The following is an 8914-nucleotide window of genomic DNA, read 5'->3' as shown; positions in this document are numbered from 1 at the left end:
TTATTATATAGAAATATCCTGCACAGCATAGGACATTTTGTATCTGAGTTGAAGAAACTAATATTTGCTATTGTTAGAATCAACCACCTCCTTAGCAATACCCTGATTCTACATTGTCAATCCTCTGCCTTTATTCCATTTCTCTTCTGATTTTCTTCTCTTCACAAAATTTGTTAAAATATGCGTTTCAACAGTGACAACCCAAACCCCCATCCTCTGATCTGTTTTGCAAACCATTATATATTTATTTTGGTCTTAGGATACAAATGTATGCTAATTTCCTACTCTATCAGGTTAAATCAGAACTTTTTATAAGGAGATAGACTTTAAAATTAATAAGGAACAAGGGACACCTGGGTGGCTCAGTCAGTTGAGCATCGGACTTGGGCTCAAGTCAGGATCTCACAGTTCCTGAGTTTGAGCCCAGTATTGGGCCGGTGGCTGACAGCGCAGAGCCTGCTTGGGATCTTCTGTCCCCCTCTCTCTACTCCTTCTCCACTTGTGTTCTCTCTCTCAAAAATAAATAAATCTTTAAAATATTAATAAGGAACACAAAATTTATTACCATCATAACAATTTAATGTAATATGTTCTTCCTCATCCTTATCATACGTATGTGAATCTGCTTCCCAGAACCTAGCTTTGCCATGTGTGAAAGAACCTGGCTTCCCCTCCACCCCCAGCAGTTAGAGGTGTTTCTTAAAACTCTGTAAACAGTTATAATGAAGCATATTATGCATAGAAAAAAGTACATAATTTAGAAAAAAGCACACAGAAAAAAGTTCAGTCTGTTAAGCAGTGATGTTGGCTCAGGTCATGATCTCGCAGTTTATGGGTTCAAGACCCAAGTCAGGCTCTGTGCTGACAGCCCAGAGCCTGAAGCCTGCTTCAGATTCTTCGTCTCCCTCTCTCTGCCCCTCCCTTTGTCTCTGTATCTCTCTTAAAAAAATTTAAAGTACTTAATTTATAATTTTACTATTTAAAGAAATATTACAGAGTGAATATGACCTGGTAAATGCTACCACAAAAGGTGTAACTGCAACGTCACCCCAGAATTCTCATTTACCCTCTCCTATTAGTGTTCCATTTATCCTGCCCCAATTTAACTGCTGCCTTGATGGCAAACTCCATCCTTTAGTTTTGATTTTTTTAACTTTATACCAATGGAAGCATGCAATACATTCTCTTTTTTTATGGATTTCTTTTCACTCAGCATCATGTTTGTAAGTTTTATTCAGTTTGTTGAATGTGTCTGAAGACTTTTCATTTTCATTGCTGCCTACTGTCACAGAATATGCCTACTTTCAGCAGGCATTAATACTACAAAATATGGATCACACTGTGAAAGGTAGGGTTTTTGTTTTGCTTGCTTTGATTTTAGTTTCATCTCAGAAAGTCATGAATCTGAAAGTCGAAATTTATAAGAAACATTAAAAGGATATTCAAAGATTATTGGGTAGTCAAAGCAAGAGCTGATATCTATTGTAATTATCTTACTAAATTCCAAAGTAAAAGAGTTATTTTCATTTTAAGATTTAATTTTGCAAAGGTCATGATATTGAATCATTTTTTAACAAAAGAGTTTCTACTTTTATAGAAAAGAAAGGATACACACAAAAACATATGCACACACAAGTATAAAGTATCTTGCATTTTATATGCAATAATTCAAAGAATTTATTATAACCAAAATTTTACTTTTTAATACAAGATGAAAGATATAGGAAGATATTTGTTTTTCTAAAAGAGATTTTATTTATTTATTTTTAAATGTTTATTTATTTTTAGAGAGAGAGAGAGTGCATGAGCATGCATGCCCATGGTGAAGGGGCAGAAAGAGAGAGAGAGAGAATCCCAAGCAGGCTCCACACTGGCACAGAGCCCAGTGTGGGGCTCGATCCCACCAACCATGAGATCATGACTTGAGCAGAAATCAAGAATTGGATGCTTACCCAACCAACTGAGCCACCCAGGTGCCCCAGAAATTAAAAGATACTTGTAATCAAATAAAATTTTTATTTTACTTATTCAGTAATCCCTTTATTAAACTCACTGTTTCTATAGACTATCATATTTGAAATATAATCTGAAGGCATACTTATTAATATTGCTCATTTATTAAGATTGACAAAATAACAATCTTTTTTCTATTCATCTGAGTACATTTAAGTACACACTCTTTTCATATAAGACTTATAATCACTTAAACTAATCTTATTGTTTTCCACCAGTATCCACACAAAATCGAATACTTTTCTTCTGAGCAAATCTTAAAATTCTAATTTAAAACTTAACGATGTCTGTTAAAGATTTTCAGAAGCAACTCGAGATTCTTGCCCTTCCTTTCTCCTGGAATTCTTAGCCATGAATAACATTAACATGACCAAGACAACTCTTAAACCAGGAGAATTGAAGGCAAGTTGAGTGAGTGGAGATTGTAGCCTGTGCGACACAAGAGACTAAAAACAGGTTTGCAGTGTGACCAATACCTCACTTTGTGTGCTCTAGTTATGCAGTAAAACCATCCTGAGTCTTTCTCTCGGAGCATCTTTTGAATGCTCCCAAAGAGTAAGTCTACAAGAGTAATCCTAAATTATTTGGGGTCTAAGAATTTGCATGGATTAGCATTTTCATGTCACCTGAAAGGTGAGATTATTGGGTAGGAAAGTATATTGTTTACCTTTATAGAAAACCACCAACCTATGTTCCAAAGTGGCTCTACATTTTGACATTCTTACGAACTCCACATCTTCACTAGTATCAGTTGTTTGAATGTCAGCCTGTGAAATGGTGTGGAATGGTATGATACCGTGGTTTTCATTTTCACTTCTCCAATGACTAATGATTTTGAGCATTTTCATGTGTCTCTTGGCCAACTGTGTATTTTCTTTGTAACATGTAAGAGACATAGGCATTCCTTATATATTCTAGACACAGGTCTTTTATCAAACCTAAGTGTGTAGATATTTTCTTCTCACTGCAAAAGTGTACTATCATAAGGCCTTCCCTTCTGGGATTTTTTGTTGTTGTTGTTGGTTTGGTTTGTTTGTTTCTTTCTGTCCTACTACTTTATGAATCACCTCTAGGCCTGTGCCTAGCTAAGTGGGCTTCAGGGAGGGGCTCACCATTGACCAGCCCAGCTGGGAAAATGAGACATCCTTGGTCTAACTCTCCAGGGTCACTGACTTTAGAATTTAAAGAGGCAGGTCTGACCTTTCCTGAGTTGGCATGGGGTATCCAGGCATAGTCATAGGTGCAGGCCAACATCCCAAGCTTTCCATTTGTGTGCCGCCCTTGCTGTGTTTGGAGAAGTATCCCTTGCTGTTGTATATGTTGGGATTGATTGTGTCACTGCCTGACTTCCAGCCGGCAGGACAAATTTCCCCGTGTTAATTCCTGTACTGGACGGACTTCCCCGTGTTTGTTCCTGTGGTGGACAGACTTCCCCACTCTCATTCCTGTACTGGAAGACCTGGACCAGGTGCAGGAGCTTCCTCCACTGAGCTCCCCACAGGCAAATCATTGACAGTGATCTGGCGAAGGACACTGCTGCCATCAGTGATAAAGAGGCCCCTGTATGCAATGCCTTCAATCTTCCTTCAGCACACCATAATCTTGGGACAAGCTTCTGGTTACACCTGCCAGCAGAGGGATGTTGGGGGGTGAGGCAAGCTGCCTTCTTTCCTGGGCTTGTTGATCCCCACCAGGGGGATGAACTGAGAGTCGACAGAGACCCCCAGCACCTCACAGTCCAGCCTGAGTAAATCCTCAGCATGTTCACTGAAAGCGATGATCACTGTGGGTCACCCAGGGTGAAGTCCAGCAGGTAGACAAAGAGGACCAAGTATTTCCATCTGTAGTCAGAAAGCTTCATCTCCTCGAAGGAACCATCCACCATGGCAGCGGGCTGGAAATTCAGGGCAGGCTTTCCTATGTGTTGCCAGAGGGCAGCACTGAAAGCCACATGGGCAAAAACAAGGATACACGGACTGACAGATGCACAAACATGCATTCTCAGCACCCCCTTCTCGGAATTCTTTTAATGCTATTACAGTTTCTCCTTTCTTTATAGAATTTATTTAAAATAGTTTAAATTTAAATTTAAACCTAAATTCCAAATCAATTAATATGTGTGTGTAAAGAGGATAAAATGGCTTTTTAGATAATTTAATTGGTTTTGTGTTGTATTCTATTAAAATCCACTGTGTTGAGATCTTTAAATGATATTGATATATATGTGTGTATATATATATACATATACATATATATACACATACATACATAGGGTTATTCTCAGTTGCTTTGTTGCAAATCTGAATTTATCTCTAGACATGCTTGAACCATAATGCTGATTCATGGCCAATAAAAGGCAACGTGTACTGCTTTGTGATTAAAATAGTTTTGTAGCCAAGTTTGAAACATATCATGAGCCAGCCTGTATCTAACTTATATACATACATATATTACATATATTACATACTAATATAACACATATACATATATTACATATATATGCAATATAAATTTCAGTCTTATAGTGTCTGTTACCTTTGAGTTGTTTGAGCTAACTTTTAGTTTTAGCTTTTGCGTTATTGAGCCAGATCATGTAGCCAAGTTGGGACTGTAAAACCAGGTAGCATACAAAATACCCATTCTCTAAATCCTTCCAATAATCCAAAAAGGTATAATTATTATACAGAGCATGGTATGTTATATTTTGTGTATTTGGTGAATAATTATTCGTTGAACAAGACGATTCCAAATAAGGTTGGTATGAAATTGAGAATTAGGTTATACTTGATAACGGAGTTCTAATCAGAGGAAATTATTAAATATGCCATTTTATATGTTTTTTTTTTTCATTTTTCTCATGCTGTCTATGCTGTCTATGTTCTATTAAAACAAATGTTAAAGGTATTTTAATCCTATATATTTTACTTTCATTTTAAACATTGATTAATATCAACAAACATATTCATAATATAAACAATAGTTAAATGATAAACAGTCAATTATAATCTCTGTTGATAATTTTCTAGTAGAAGTGGTTTTTTGTTTTTTGGTTTTTAGTTTTTTGTTTGTTTGTTTGTTTGTTTTCTAGAGGCAGCACAAGCAAGGGAGAGGAGTGGAGGGAGAGAGAATCTCAAGCAGGCTCCATCCTCAGTGTGAAGCCCAACCGGGAACTCAGTCCCACAATCCTGGGATCATGACCTGAGCCAAAATCAAGAGTCAACGTTTAACAGACTCAGCCACCCAGGCATCCTATTCTCCTGAAGCTATTCCAAAAAATAGAAATGGAAGGAAAACTTCCAAACTCTTTCTGTGAAGCCAGAATTACCCTGATTCCAAAACCAAAGACCCCACTAAAAAGGAGAACTATACCACTTTCCCTGATGAACATGGAGGCAAAAATCCTCCACAAGAGAGTAGCCAACCAGATCCAACAATACACTAAAAAATATTATTCACCACGACCAAGTGGGATTTATACCTGGGATGCAGGGCTGGTTTAATATCCACAAAACAACCAATGTGATTCATCACATAGTAAAAGAAAGGACAAGAACCAGATGATCCTCTCAATAGATGCAAAGAAAGCATTTGACAAAATACAGCATCCTTTCTTCATAAAAACCGCCAAGAAAGTAGAGATAGAAGGATCATACCTCGAGATCATAAAAAGCCATATATGAATGACCCAATGCTAATATCATCCTCCATGGGGAAAAACTGACAGCTTTCCCCTTAAGGTCAGGAACAAGACAGGGATGTCCATTCTCACCACTATTATTCAACATAGTATTGGAAGTCTTAGCCACAACAATCAGACAACACAAAGACATAAAAGGCATCCAAATAATCCAGGAGGATATCAAACTTTCACTCTTTGCAGATAACATGATACTGTATATGGAAAACCCAAAAGATTTCACTAAAAAACTGCTAGAACTGATTCATGAATTCAGCAAAGTTGCAGGATATAAAATCAATGCATAGAAATCGGTTGCATTCCTATACACCAAAAATGAACCCAACAGAAAGAGAAATCAATCCCATTTACAATTGCACCCAAAACCATAACATACCTAGGAATAAATCTAACCAAAGAGGTGAAAAATCTACACGCTGAAAACTATAGAAAGCTTATGAAAGAAATTGAAGAAGACACAAAAAAATGGGAAAAGATTCCATGCTCCTGGATAGGAAGAACAAATATTGTTAAAATGTCGATATTACCCAAAGCAATCTACATATTCGGTGCAATCTCTATCAAAATAACACCAGAATTCTTCACAGAGCTACAACAATCCTAAAGTTTGTATGGAACCAGAAAATATCCAAAGCAATCTTGAAAAAGAAAAAGCAGGAGGCATCAGAATCCCAAACCTCAAGCCGTTTACAAAGCTGTAACAATCAAGACAGGATAGTAGTGGCACAAGAATAGACCCATAGATCAATGGAAGAATAGAGAACTGAGAAATGGACCCACAAAAATATGGCCAACTAATCTTTGACAAAGCAGGAAAGAATATCCAATGGAATAAAGTCAGTCTCTTCAGCAAGTGGTGCTGGGAAAACTGGAGAGTGACATGCAGAACAATGAACCTGGACCACTTTCTTACACCAGACACAAAAATAAGCTCAAAATGGATGAAATACCTCAATGGAAGACAGGAAGCCATCAAAATCCTAGAGGAGAAAGCAGGCAAAAACCTGTTTGATCTTGGCCGCAGCAACTTCTTACTCAACATGTCTCTGGAGGCAAGGGAAACAAAAGCAAAAATGAACTTCTGGGACCTCATCAAAATCAAAAGCTTCTGCACAGCGAAGGAAACATTCAGCAAAACTAAAAGGCAACCGACAGAATGGGAGACAATATTTGCAAATGACATATCAGATAAAGCATTAGTATCCAAAATCTATAAAGAATTTACCAAACTCAACACCCAAAAAACAAATAATCCAGTGAATAAATGGGCAAAAGACATGAATAGACACTTCTCCAAAGAAGACATCCAGATGGCCAATCAACACATGAAAAAATGCTCAACATCATTCAACATCAGGGAAATACAAATCAAAACCACAATGAGATACCACCTTACACCTGTTAGAAGGACTAACATTAACTCAGGCAACAACAGATGCTGGCAAGGATGTGGACAGACAGGATCTCTTTTGCATTGTTGGTGCCAAAGCAAGCTGGTGCAGCCACTCTGGAAAACAGTATGGAGGTTCCTCAAAAAACTAAAAATAGAACTACCCTATGACCCAGCGATTGCACTACTAGGTATTTATCCATGGGATACAGGTGTGCTTTTTCGAAGGGACACAGGCACCCCCATGTTTATAGCAGCACTATCAACAATAGCCAAAGTATGGAAAGAGCCCAAATGTCCATCAATGGATGAATGGATAAAGAAGATGTGGTATATTACTCGGCAATCAAAAAGAATGAAATCTTGCCATTTGCAACTACGTGGATGGACTTGGAGGGTATTATACTAAGCGAACTTAGTCAGAGAAAGACAAATATCATATGACTTCACTCATATGAGGACTTTAACACACAGAACAGATAAACATAAGGGAAGGGAAGCAAAAATGATATAAAAACAGGGAGAGGGACAAAACATAAGAGACTCTTTATATATAGAACAAACAGAGGGTTGCTGGAGGGGTTGTGGGAGAGGGGATGGGCTAAATGGGAAAGGTGCATTAAGGAATCTACTCCTAAAATCATTGTTGCACTATATGCTAACTAACTTGGAGGTAAATTAAAGATAAATAAATAAATAATTTAAAATAAAGTAAAATATAACAAACAGCCAGGAATTTATCCATGTATATATGTAATAAAAAAATGCTGGAGGAAACAGAAATCAAAGGATGATTCATCAAATCAAACACATGACAGACTTGTAGGCACTGAAAAATCACTCCAATTTTCTTATTTACAAATGAGGACAATCTGTTTCAGAGGAGGGAAAAAATGACATGTGAAGGCCTTCTAGAATTAGAACTCAGTTCTCTACTCTCAAATCCCTGATTGTTTGCACGTGGGGCATAATACAGCATCAGCAGCTCAGAACTGTAGCTTATCCCCTAGCGCACAATATTCATGAAGTGTTTGTCATTTCAAAAGTTATTTCACCAATTGTTGGCTTAGGGTCTGGACTTTTAGTCAGAATCGATTCACCTGAACCACCATATCAGAACCTAAAGCCAGATTTCTATGATATTTCATCTTGTGATTACTAATTTATAGATATGGAGATTGAGGGTAAATTTTTTAAAAATATTGTTTAATGGAATATACATATTAAGAACTTGGCTAAGGTAGATAATACTCAAAACCAAGGCCATTTTAGTTGAACTCTATTTATTTTAGAGTCACCCCAAACCCCCAGGAGAACCCTTTGAATTAAAGAAAAATCCCATCAAGAGATATGAAATAATAAAGTAAAAGTTTCTTCATTTTACCATTGTTAATAGAAGACCGAATGTATAACATTTGCTTCCAAAATTTTAGTAAATGGAAAAAAAATATGTGGGGGAAGACATAAAATTGAAACAGAAGTTAAAAATCACATTAAATATTAGCCTCGACATCCAATTTATTTTTGTATTTTTTGGCAATAGAATGCATTTAGAAAACTCAGGTGCACATTGTTGTAAATAGCAATTGCTTTTTAAAGTCATCTACCTTGTAATTTCAGGATATTTTTCAGTTAAATAAAAATGACAGGAAAAAACTTCATTCTAAGAGCTGTGTAAATAAAATAAAATAAAAATAAAAAGAGTTGGTCACTTAACCAACCAAGCCATCCAGGCATTCCAATTTTTCACCATTCTTTTTTGTTTTTTGTTTTTAATTTTTTTTATGTTTTTATGTACTTTTGAGAGAGAGAGA

The 8914-nt window shown here is 36.6% G+C and overlaps 1 pseudogene; it reads right to left on the bottom strand.

Moving 5' to 3' along the window:
- Positions 1-2303: 2303 nt before the first annotated feature.
- On the bottom strand, positions 2304-4012 carry LOC132685824 (peroxiredoxin-2 pseudogene; annotated as a pseudogene).
- Between the last annotated feature and the right edge of the window lie 4902 nt (positions 4013-8914).

This window comes from Panthera onca, chromosome F1 (assembly GCF_046562875.1).
Source record: "Panthera onca isolate mPanOnc1 chromosome F1, mPanOnc1 haplotype 2, whole genome shotgun sequence".
Lineage (NCBI taxonomy): Eukaryota > Metazoa > Chordata > Mammalia > Carnivora > Felidae > Panthera > Panthera onca.
This window is presented reverse-complemented; position numbering and strand designations above follow the sequence as displayed.